Here is a 13,228-nt window from a genome sequence, read left to right as displayed (position 1 = left end):
AATAGACTTGAAAATATAAGCCAAGTGAAAGTTCCTCAGAGGTTTCTGGTCCATAATTTTGAGCCAATATAGGAGCAATTAGTTCAAGTATTCTAAACTACGGTACACATTAATAGCACAAAAAAAATCCTTTTACTTCATCTCCAAAATAGAAAAGAAATAAAACATAAACTTAGGGAAAGCGAATAAGAGTACTTGACCAGGTTTCTGCAGCTTTCTGAGAAATTTCCTACCTGGTAATTGTAAAGGAATGAATTCTAACAGGCCCGCCACTTACAGAGAGCTGGTGCCTTTCCACTGCAATATAACCCAGAAAAAGCCCCATTCTGCTGCATTAACACTAGGAGCCTAATTTTTGTGATCAATCTCAATACTTTATATCTTACTAAGTGTATTATTTTTCAGGCTTTCAATATATATGGGAAATTATTTACAGAAAATCTACTTGGGTGAAGTGTCATGTGCAGACAGCAGAGATGATGGCCCCACTTCCCTCTCTTCTTATCTTCTCAGGGTTATCCCAAGGTCACAATTTCCTGGCTTGGCCTTAAGATATAAAGAGCGTTAATTTTGCCAAATAACAATAATGATGATGATGATATAAATAAATAACAATTATAAAAATCTGCGCTAACTACAATTCTCACATCTAGCATATCTCCACATCTTACAAGCACTGAGTGATGAAATTTCAATGGCCTTTCAGGGAACTGTTGCCACGTTCACTAAGGCAAGTCATAGGCAGGAGTTTATGACTTCTTGCTGCCTCTAATCTATCATCTAGGCAATTGGATTGGAAAGGTTCAACTCTGCACATGATGACATGGCTCAATCACATTGAAAGGAGAATTAGGTCTTCAAGAATCCTCAATTTATCCCATTTTAAAAAATACATATTTAATTTAATTTTTAATTTGAGACAGAGAGAAAAAGCAGAGAGAGAACGAGAGAAAACAGGCCTCAAGCTACTGCAAAGGAACTTCAGATGCATGCACCATCTTGTGCACCTGGCTTTACGTGGGTAGAGGGGAATCAAACCTGGGTCCTTTGCCCTTTGGCTTTTCAACCTTAACTACTAAGCCAGCTCTCCAGCCCTCATTTTTTTTTTAATTTTAATTTCAATTTTTTTATTTATTAGAGACAGAGAAGGGGGAGAGAGAGAGAGAATGGGCCTCTACCCACTGCAGATGAACTCCAGATGCATGCACCATCTTGTGCACCTGGATCACATGGGACCTGGAGAATAGAATCTGGGTCCTTAGGTTTCGTAGGCAAGTGCCTCTCTCCAGCCCTATTTTTTTTTTTTTTTTTTTTGAGACAGGTTCTCATACAGTTGAACTTGGCCTTGAATTCTCGATCCTCCTGTCAGCACCTCCAAACTACTGGGATGACAGGTGTGCACCATCATGGCCACCCCACACACTTGTTTTAAGTAGAAGACCACAAATCCCAACATATATTCCATGAAAAACCCAGAGTCCCGATGGAACCTTAGAGAAGCAAACTAATCATCACTTCATGAATTTAGTGGTTGCTATGTATGTATGCATGTATGACCAACCCTACAGGTAGATTCCCTCTGACAGTTAACATACTGGTCTTGGCAAAAATGAATTCAGGGGCTGGGGAGATGGCTTAGTGGTTAAGGTGCATGCCTGCGAAGCCTAAGTACCTGGGTTTGATTCTCCAGGTCCCAGATAAGCCAGATGCACAAAGTGGATGCATCTGGAGTTTGTTTGCAGTGGGTAGAGGCCCCAGCACACTCATGCCCCACCCCCCCATAAATAAACAAACAAATATTTAAAAAATGAACTCAGGGGCTGGAGAGGTGGCTTAGTAGTTAAGGTGCTTGCTTGCAAAGTCTAAGCACTCATGTTCGACTCTCCAGGCTCCACACAAGCCAGATGCACACTGACTCATACACACAAGGTCACATCCGCGCACAGGGAGATCATACGTCTGGAGTTTGATTGCAGTGGCTGAAGCCCTGGTGTGCCAATTCTCTTGCTCCCTCACTCTCTATCTCTTTCTCATTTAAAAAAAAAATGAAAAATTGAACTTGGGTTCACTACAATAAGCTGTGAACAAATTCTAATAAGTTCACTTCATGTCCCCTGATTCCTAATACTTAAGGCTAGGTCCTAACCCCTGGCTGAATATTAGAAGAACCAACAAATGTTAGGAACTCACCTTAGAGTCTCTCTGAGGAAAATCAGTCTTTTATCTTAGCTGTTTCTTTGGCAGAAAAAGCTCAATGAAAATGCCCTCATTGGAGTAGCTTTTTTTTTTTCTTCTAAACCTAGTTATTCTGCCTAGTTTGTGGTTTTCCTGTTTTGTTTTGGTTTTAGCCCAGTGTGGACAGTGTGACTGCCTTACCATTCCTACTAAGGGACAAGTGTCCCTCACTGCCATCCATCTCTCATGGGATACAAGATGATTAGCATAGCACTTCGGGTGGGTTAGTATCACCCAGGGAGTAACCATGTGGCTGTCTATGCAGGGTGACGATGCGCTTTATCTTTCAAATTGGGACACTTTTCAGAGTGTTATTATTGATTATTCCTTGACAGCAGGCGTAAACCAGGACTGTCTGGGACAGGGCGTGTGAGCACACTGTCGGGAATTCAGAGCAGAGCTGCCTGCGCCTGTGTCTCTCGTGTTATAAAGTCTTGCACTTCTTCCAGGGCACTTTCAAAAGAGGCCCACTTGCACTTCAGCAGCTGGAGCCCATGTGGCACATGTAAGCAAAATGGCTCCGGATTTCCAGACCTTCTCGTCAGCTTCGAATGTTGGCTTCCCACTTCCCAGCTATGAACCAAGTCATGATGTGTAATTTTGAGAAATCATTTAACCTGTTGTGTCTCAGTTTCTCCTTCCATAAATAATATTTGAGAATCCTATAAAATAACTGAGATAAGAGTTACAAACAAATGATCACGGGGTCTGGCACGGCATATGCATGCAATTAAATAACAACTGCTCTTTACTTAGTGAGAACAGATCACCAAGACCTCTAAAGTCCAGCCTTGCCTCCTTGTCATTTCTCAGCCATCAGACCTGCCCAAGACACTTTTCTGTCTAAGTACTCTGAATTGATGTGATTAATTATTTGGAGCTCTGGTTACTGTCTTGGCATTTTTATCTGGCCATTATTCTTCATATACTGATTTCTTTTTATTGTCATCATTTTCATATGTTGCCTCCAGCCAAATACATTGAGTACCCTTTCAGTATTCAGGGTCACTTTCATGCAATAACGTGCTAAGGAGCATGCCAAAATGAAGCTGTGGGCTGGAGAGATGGCTTAGCGGTTAAGCGCCTGCCTGTGGAGCCTAAGAACCCTGGTTCAAGGCTCGATTCCCCAGGACCCACATTAGCCAGATGCACAAGGGGGCGCACGAGTCTGGAGTTCGTCTGCAGTGGCTGGAGTCCATGGCCCATTCTCTCTCCCTCTCTCTCTCTGCTTCTTTCTCTCTGACTGTCATTCTCAAATAAAATAAAATAAAATGCTAAAAAATATGAATCTGTGACCTGAGTGACACATTACTCTGTCTCCTTATCTTTTGGAGAGTTGCATGTAAGGCACTAGTTTCTGGACTATTACAGCTTGGAGGTAATAAGGGTATTCATTTTCAGGGTTATCATTAGTGCCTTCTGTTAGAATGGGCATGGCTGTGTGTGATAATATGATAAACTCTCTGTAAAGGCTACCATGGAGCAACCAAGGAGATCGTGGAGAATAGGGCGCTTTCCAGATCTCGTAAGAAACACAACCTTGGGCTGGAGAGATGGCTTAGCCGTTAAGCCCTTGCCTGTGAAGCCTGAGGACCCCAGTTCTAGGCTTGATTCCCCAAGACCCATATTAGCCAGATGCACAAGGGGGCGCACGCATCTGGAATTCGGTTTGCAGTGGCTGGAGGCCCTGGCGCGCCCATTCCCTGTCTCTCTCTATCTGCCTCTTTCTCTCTTTCTCTGTCGCACTCAAATAAGTAAAAATAAACAAAAAAAAAGAAAGAAAGAAACACAACCTTCTGTCTTTCCACAATCGTGTGCTTGAGTATCTCACCCCCTCTAGGAGTACAGAGAATGCCTTCTCTCGTCTCTTAGTTGAGTGAAATTGAAAACTATTTCTTATTGTTCGAATGTGAACTGCCTCCAGTTACTTGTGCTCTTTGGGAAGGTTGTGGAACCTTTAGGAGGCGTCGTGAATGGTGGGCCTTGAGGTATCCTAGACTGGCTTCATAACAGTCCATCCTATGCCTCCTGACTGTGGCTGCGGTGAGGCCACCTGGCTGCATGCTTCTGTTCCCCTGTCTTCCCCTCCATGGTGAAATGTGTCCCCTCAAAACCATAAACAAGAGGGCTGGGAAGATGGTTTAGCAGTTAAGGCACTTGCCTGCAAAGCCTAAGAACCTAGGTTCAATTCCTCAGGACCCATGTAAACCAGACTCACAAGGTGGCACATGCATCTGGAGTTCATAAGCAACGGTTAGAGGTCTTGATGCATTCATTCTCTCTCTGTGCTTCTCTCTATCTAGCTAGCTATCTACCTCTCAAATAAACAAATAAAAATATTTTTTAAAACTATAAACCAGAATACATTACTTCCTTATGCTGCCTCCTGTCTAGTATTTGGTCAGAGTAACAAGTAGAGAAATTAACATGGTATTTTTGTGAACCACTTTCACAGTTGAGGAAAGAAAAACCTATATTGTTCCTATGGATCTGGCTTATTCGCATTACTTTATTAAGATATGTCATCTTAGATTTAATACCTGATTCTTAACTTTGCAGGAATAGAAGGACACACAGAGAAGTGTACTGCAATAAGAAGCCTCATTCTGCCTCCACCTCATGGCCACCATTATCAGCATCTTAAATGCAATTAATATTTACAACTACACAGCAGGCATTTTTACATGCCTAATCTCTTTTTGTTTGTTTGTTGTTGTTTTGAAGTAGGGTTTCACTCTAGCTCAGGCTGACCTGGAATTCACTATGTAGTCTCAGGGTGGCCTCAAACTCACAGAGATCCTCCTGCCTCGGCCTCCCAAGTGCAGGGATTAAAAGAGTGTGCTATCACTCCCAGCTTACCTAATCTTATTTAATGCTCAAAAATGATACAGTGAGGGCTGGGGAGATGACTTAGTGGTTAAGGCATTTGCCTGCAAAGCCAAAGGATGCCTGTTCACTTCTCCAGGACAAAGGGGCTCATGCATCTGGAGTTTATTTGCAGTGGTTGGTGGCCCTGACATGACCATTCTCCCTCTCTCTCTCTCTCTCTCTCTCTCTCTCTCTCTCTCTCTCTCTCTCTCTTGCCCCCTCCCTCTTTCTCTCTCCTAAATAAATAAATTAATTAATTAAATGTTTAAAAACTGATACAATGAAATATGTTCTGTCACTAGCATTACAGTATAGAACACAATATAACGAAAGAGGTATATTCAAGTAGCATGGCCAATCAACAAACTAGAACATAAAACCAGGTCAAGCCACATTAGCTGCATTCACGTTAGCTACCGGGCTTTATCCTGCAGGAAAGTGGGAATTAACTACTTCTGTTCACTGATGGCGAGTCATTATGTACATTTTAAAAATACTTTTTTTTAAATTTGACAGAAAGGGAGAGAGAGAAAAAAGAGGCAGATAGGGAGAATAGGCCTACCAGGGCCTCCAGCCACTGCAAATGAGCTCCCGATGCATGCACCACATTGTGCATCTGATTTACATGGGTCCTGGGGAATCGAACCTGAGTCCTTTGGCTTTGCAAACAAGTGCCTTAACCACTAGGCAGTCTCTCTAGCCTACTAGGTACATGTTTTTTTATGCATGAGGAGCAGCATGCATATAACCAGACGCACACAATGTCATTCCACTGAAGTGAACCATTGAGAACCCTGGCAATTGTCTGTGTGCAAGACAGAGTTCTTGGGATTTCTAAGTAAACCAGCAGGTAGTCATCTTTCTGAAAGCAATCTTGTTCTTCTGTCCAACACAGCACTTGCAAAAGTTCAAGAGCAGGAATGTTCGCGCACACAAGCAGAACTCCACTTCCTCCTGTGGGGAATGACCTCCCCGGCAGAGGGACTTCTCCAAGGGAGCTCCACGAGGCTCGCCGCCCTGTACCTTACACGCTCTAGCACTGCTTGCATTGGTATCGTAACCACTTTGAGGGGATTTTTCTAAGGAGAGAATAGTGTGTTCTATAAGCCTCCACCTAAGATTAAACATAAAAATTTACTCTAGTAAATAACTTTCAAAACACTTATAGGTCCTAAGCATTTCCTGTATAGTAACTTACTTAGTCTTCATAATGACAAGGAAATATTGACACTTTTAATTCCATAATATAATTAAGGGATCCAAGAAGCAGACATCTTAGTGCAGTAGAGACAGATCATCTTGAAAGGAAAACATTACCTATAATCTCAGTGTCCTTGGAACTCAACATGGGGCAGTGTAGTTAGCACCAAGAACATGAATCTAAGCAGAACCACTTATTTATTGAGGATTTTCTATTTCCTAACATTATACTAAGCCCAATAAGATAGCATCTTATTTCACACTCACTTAAACCCTTCATGCGACATAGGTTGCCATTTTAGTCATAAAACTATAAGCCCAAAATTTCCATGGAATTGTTATCACACAATGATATTTAGACCCAGTGATCTTTATTTTGAAGTCTGTGTTTTAGACTTCATGTCAGCACAGACTCTTGTTTAGCCACTTGAATATTGCATATTTTCCTATATTTTCCCTGGATATTTTATTCATTAAGATATATTATCTTGAGCTGGAGAGACAGCTCAGCATTTATGGAGCTTGCCTGCAAAGCCCAACAACCTGGGCTCAATTCCCCAGTACCCACGTAAAGCCAGGGGTGATTTCATGTCCAGGAAATTGGCAGGTCCATTTGTATTAACAAGTAAAGGAGCAAGACTATGTCTTTGCAGTCTTATAATCTTTCCATCAGTTTAGGATATCATGCCTCTACCCAGGGCCAGAGGTGTAAGTAAGATCCCATTCTTTTGGACCAAAATCATGTAACAGAACAGACTAAAAAGAGTCAAAGAAAATATTTTTTCTAATCTTTGACCTCATGACCCACTTAGCAGCAACCTAATCTAATTGATGTAGGATAATTATGTTTTGCCATAAATCAGGAGAAACCCATAATAGTATTAAAAATCACAGGTGGGGGGGCTGGGCATGATGGCACATGCCTTTAATCCCAGCACTCAGAGGGCAGAGGTAGGAGGATCACCATGAGTTCAAGGCCACCCTGAGACTACACAGTGAATTCCTGGTCAGCCTGTGCTAGAGTAAGACCTACCTTCAACAATAAAAAAAAAAAAAAATCACAAGGGGAGGAGGGGTCAGACTGGAGAGATGACTTGACTTAACGGTTATGACTTGCCTACAAAGCCAAAGGACTCAAGTTCGATTCCCCAGGTCCCATGTAAGCCAGAGGCACAATGTGGTGCATGCATCTGGAGTTCATTTGCAGTAGCTGAAGGCCTTAGCATGCCCATTCTCTATCTGTCTATCTGTCTGTCTGTCTGTCTGTCTGTCTACCTATCTGCCTTTTCTTTCAAATATATAAAGAAATATTTTTTAAATCACTGGGACAATATTGTGCAAGTATGGTTCCATTGTTCCCAGCACAAGGATGCCATTTGACTTCATATAACTTTTGTTGGTGTCTTCCACATATATTCATCCCACATGGAAACAATGACCCTGATATCTGTGCTTCATTTCTATGATGGGTTAGTAGAGAAAAGAGAAAGGTTAACATCTCTCTGTGGAGCTGTACCTGTTTCCTCCTTTGAAAAGTTCCTTCCAAGTTCCTTTCGACTCCTAGTTGAGTTAATAAGACATTGGGAAACATTCCTCCCTGTAACCCGGGGCTAGCTCTGGTCTGATTGACGTTCTGTAATAACTGATTCCTGTCATCCACATAAAGTCAAGACCCACAGCAGAAGTACAGAAATACTGTAAGTGGGCAGGATCTTGTCCGCGGGCCAAAGAGTCTCTTGTTTATTGTCTCCAGCATATTTCGGGGACCATAAATGGCCTGAATTTTCAATTGGGGCACAGAAAGGCAGATAGAAAAGGTGGCCATAGCCCGGGACAGACGGAAGACTGGGCTTTGTAACAAGAGGGGAGCTTCTTGGCACAGGTATTTAAACGGGTTGACCTGCCCAGTGGTGCCTGGGTAGAGATCTTTCTTCCTTGGGAAGGTCTCATTGCCAAGGTTTAATTCAGAGTTGAGAAATCTAGCTGGAAATCCTCATTTCCCTGAAATCTGAAGAAGACAGAAGGACCAAAGAAGACTTTTCTTTAAAAAAAAAAAATGTTGTCATACAGAGATATAGGTACTATTTGTTGTGGCATTTCCAATATAATTTATTTTTGTTGATTCCTATCCCAGCCCCAACCCCCACCCCCCTTCCCTCCTCAATTCCACCCCTCCTAGTATCTCCGCCCATCTGTTCTTTTTTTTTAAATATTTTTTAATTCATTTTTATTTATTCGAGAGCAACAGACAGAGAGAGAAAGAGGCAGACAGAGAGAGAGTGGGCACACAAGGCCCTCCAGCCACTGCAAACGAACTCCAGACACGCGTGCCCCTTGTGCATCTGGCTAACGTGGGACCTGGGGAATCGAGCCTCGAACCGGGGTCCTTAGGCTTCACAGGCAAGCACTTAACCGCTAAGCCATCTCTCCAGCCCTGCCCTTCCGTTCTTTATACTCACCTGGTCACAGTTCTACCTTTGCTGGATTTGCCTACATTTGCCTCCACTATGCGTCCGTACTTACAGATACTATAAGCTGAGACCGCATATCAGACAGAGCATGCAGTTTGGTCTCTGTGAGCTTAAGGACTTTTCCAAAGAGCTGACTGCTGGTCCTAGAGGCTCTCCCTGTGCGGTCTAACGAGCACCTGTTCCCCCGCTTGCACAAGAGGCTTTATCTTGCTTCCCCAGTGGGTCAGGCAGTCTCTGTGAGTGATATTCTTTGACAGTCCCTTGGAATTCCTTCAGGACAGCGGCAAATTGGACAAATCGCAAGCTTCACCATTCAGTGACAGACGTGAATATAGAAAAGGGTACCGTGAGGCGCCTCAAAAGAGCTTGAGCTGAGAGCTGTGCCAGCCCTATCTGTGCTCTCGGGGGGGGGGGGGGGCTAGGGTAACAGTGCCCTTCAGGGAAGATGGGTCTCCTGGCACAGCTTTGTGATTGGTCACTTCACCATCTGATTAGCATGGGCTACTTTGCCAGAGGACTGAGGCCTCTGAGGAACAGTTGCATTCACCTTCTAGAGATTCAGTGACACACTGGGTGATCTGAGAAGTAATAGAAGGACCATGATAGCTTTGAAGGGATCTTAGGAGACCAAATCAAGAGACGGTTTTAACAGCCAACACTGAGATGCTACAGGATGATTGGCAGGAAGTTAAGCCTCTCATGGGTGAAGTTATTGATTAGGGGTTTGTCGTGAGCATTCCATACCAGAAGCATAGATAAGCATGTATGTATCTATCCACACTGCCAGAACGTATTAACAATAAGTTCACCAGGTACATTGGTTTAATGGGCTGCATTTTTTTCAAGCAGTCCTGAAGTAGCCCTTGACATCTAGCAAATGCAGGTTCTTTTATTTAAATCCTAATTACTAATATTAACTCTCAGACCACCATCACAGTAATTATCTCCCAGCCTCTCTCTCTCTCTCTCTCTCTCTCTCTCTCTCTCCATATATATATATATATATATATATATATATATATATATGTATATATGTGTAGCAAATATATATATATGCGTGTGTGTATATATATATATACATATATATATATGTTAACATATATATATATATATATATATATATACATATATAAAAGGGTTACTACAAAGAGTTAGCAGAAGAGGCAGCAGCAGAGTCTGGGTTCTATGAGGCCTTACTGGAGGCAAAGGCAGAGAACTAATGCAGATGCAAAGAAAATCTTGGCCGCATTGGATAAAACATTAACAAACCAAGCTGGAGAGCTGATGGAGGCACAAAGTCAAGCCCAGGTTTCTGGGTTGAGCTGTGCACCACAGGGGAGTCAAGCTGTAGTGACGAGGGGAGTACCAAGTCCAGGCAGATAAATGGACGGGGGGATGGGCAGATGCAGGGCATGGTGGCACGTGCCTGTAGTGCCAGCCACTCGGGAGGCTGAGACAGGAGGATGGCTTCAGTCCAGGAGCTCTGGGCTGCAGTGAGCTATGCCAATCGGGTGTCCGCACTAAGTTCAGCATCAATAGGGTGACCTCCAGGGAGTGGGGGGACCACCAGGTTGCCTAAGGAGGGGTCAGAAGTTACCTAATTTGAGTAGTCCTTCTCAGCTATGGAGACTGAGCTGAGCTAAACTCCCAAGGACAGTCAGGGGACCACGTCCTGGTCATTCCTTAACACACATGCTGGATGGAGAGATGATAGGTCAGGGGGTGTCTGTCACCATGAAAGTGATAAGTCTCCTCCCTTTCGTGGGGTCCGAGTGAGGGTGTTGCCCCCTTTGCGATTCTGTTGTCTTTGATAAGTTCTTGGGTTTGGACGTTCTGATATGGTTTTACTATAGCCATGTGCTCCTCTGGTCCAAATCAATCCTTGGTAAGTTTGTAGCTGAAGCCTTTTTACTCTTAGGAATAAGTTATTCATCAATAGGCACTTCATGAGCAATGCTGGCCAGGCGGTGATGTCTATGTGCACATAAAAATACAGAGTTACCGTGCCTGTGCATTTGCACTCAAAATGCTGCTTGGAAAATTGAGTCGGCCAGGTCAAAGCCTAGCCTGAAAGAAACACTGTGTAGTAACTCAGAGGAGGGTCCAGGCTGGCATCAACAGGGCTGAAGACCCACTTGCACTTGAGGCCAAACAAAATAATGTTTATAGCTAGGAGAAGCATGAGAGTCCATAATCTGATTGTAGAAGGTTAGGTATGACTGGCCTACCTGGTGTATCAATAGTCTATACTGAATCGTGGCTTGTAGTTTTCAGGAGAGGTGATCGTGGTAGCTATTACAGGAGTCTGTAAGGTGTTGAAGACATGTGGTTCCCATTTTTATTAATTTTTATTTATTTGTTTGAGAGTGACAGAGAGAAAGAGGCAGAGAGAGAGTGAGAGAGAGAGAATGGGCACACCAGGGCCTTCAGCCACTACAAACAAACTCCAGATGTGTATGCCCTCTTGTGCACCTGGCTTACATGGGCCCTGGGGAATCGAGCCTTGAACTGGGATCCTTAGGCTTCACAGGCAAGTGCTTAACAGCTAAGCCACCTCTCCAGCCCATGGTTCCCATTTTTTGTTAGAAGGTCTCTGCCCAATAAAGGGTAAGAGAAGACATTCAGTCATCACTAGAAAAAAATATTAATAAAGATTAAATTATTCCATACGCAATGTGAAGGTTAAATGAAGAGAAGAAAGTTTCCTTCTGGTAAAACAAGGCCATTTAATACGTTATTTTTAATTGTTTTCTTTCTTTAATTCTTTTTAATATATTCTGTTACTTTTTGTGGGGGGTCTAAAGAATAAGATGAGTCACACCTCTGCCCAGGCATGACATCCTAAACTTCACAAACACCCCAAGTCTAGCATGTAACAAGGCTTTCTGGAAACTAAAAGAAAGACATACTATTTTCTCCATTAATTGTTAATCCACGGCTGGAGTGATTGCTTAATGGCTAAGGCACTTGCCTGCAAAGCCTAAGCACCTTGTTCTGCTCTCCAGGTCCCCCATGAGCCAGGTGCACACAGGTGAGGCAAACACGCAATGTCGCATGTTCCCACTAGGTGGCGGAAGCATCTAGAGTTCAATTACAGGGACTGAGGTCCAATTTTCTCTCACCCTCCTTCCCCACCCGCCGTCTCTGTCACATAAAAAAAAAAAAAACAATAGATTTAACCCAAATGGACCTGTCAATCACCTGGACATGAAAATAGCCCCTGGGAAAGCTCTATATTCCAGAAATATTAAGAAATATTATAAACTCTACTTCACCGTGTGAAGGGTAACTTGAAACTGCTGGGCGTGTTGGCGATAAAGCTTCTAGACTGGGTTAACTACGGTGGGAAAGCTCACTGTAAAGGTGGACAGCCTCGGCGCATGCTGTAAACCGAGTGGAAGGAGACAGAAAGCCAGGCGCCGGCATCGGTGTCTCTGCTTCACGCCTGCACGCGTGATGTGTCCAGCTGCCTCACGCTCCCGCTGCCACGCCTGCTCCGGCATAAAGGGCTGTACCCTCAAACCGTGAGCAAAATAATCTCTTTCTCCCTTTAGCTGCTTTTTGCCAGGCACTTTTGTCGCAGCAATAAGGAAAAGGTAATCCACTCAGGTAGACTGGCGGGACGCTTCAACCGCCGTTGTCCACGTTCACTCTGTGACAGCGCTTATGACTGTCTCTCGAGCCATCACCTCCTTGAAGCCATTAAGAATGGCGCCCTCCACAATGGTACCTTTGACACTGTTCTCCTGCCTTGAGAGGTTTCCTCTGTGATGGGCCACTGCCCACTCCAACCCCTTATGACTCTGTAAGAAGCCTTGCCGTCTTCTATACTGAACCCTGTGCCTCATCTGAACTCACTCCATGGGGAACATAAGAACCAAGAGCCAAGGGGAAGGCCAGAGAGAAGTCGTGCTAACACAGGACTTCAGGAAATAGCAACAAGCAAAGACCGAGCTACTCCTTATAGCAATGGCCTCACCTCTGCACCCTTGAACTCCTAGCTACTGTGCACCTTGGTGCTGGGAACTGCAGTTGTTTGCTTAGCGTTGCTGGGACAAAACACCCAACTAAAGGCAGCAGATGGTAGGAAAGAATTAATTTCGGCTTGCAGTCCTGAAGGGAAGCTTCATGATGGACGGAGGAAGATGGCAGAGCGGAGGCTGGACATTGCTTCCTTGCCACAGCAGGTGGAAAACAGCAATAAGAAAGTAAGCTGAGCTCTGACAAGGGGGAGCCGTAGCATTGCTATGCCTTCCCCCAGCAACGTGTGTCCTCCAGCAAGACTCTACCTCCACAATCGCCACCAGCTAAAGACCAAGCATTAAAACACATGTGTTTACGCGGGACATCTCATTCAAACCACCACAGGATTGAAGAAACATTTGCTGAATGAAACGACATTGAATGTTGCCTTACACCAGTCATATGTCAAAAGCTGACTTTCTTATTCCTGT

Source organism: Jaculus jaculus, chromosome 18, assembly GCF_020740685.1.
Source record: "Jaculus jaculus isolate mJacJac1 chromosome 18, mJacJac1.mat.Y.cur, whole genome shotgun sequence".
In the NCBI taxonomy this organism is placed as follows: Eukaryota; Metazoa; Chordata; class Mammalia; order Rodentia; family Dipodidae; genus Jaculus; species Jaculus jaculus.
This window is presented reverse-complemented; position numbering follows the sequence as displayed.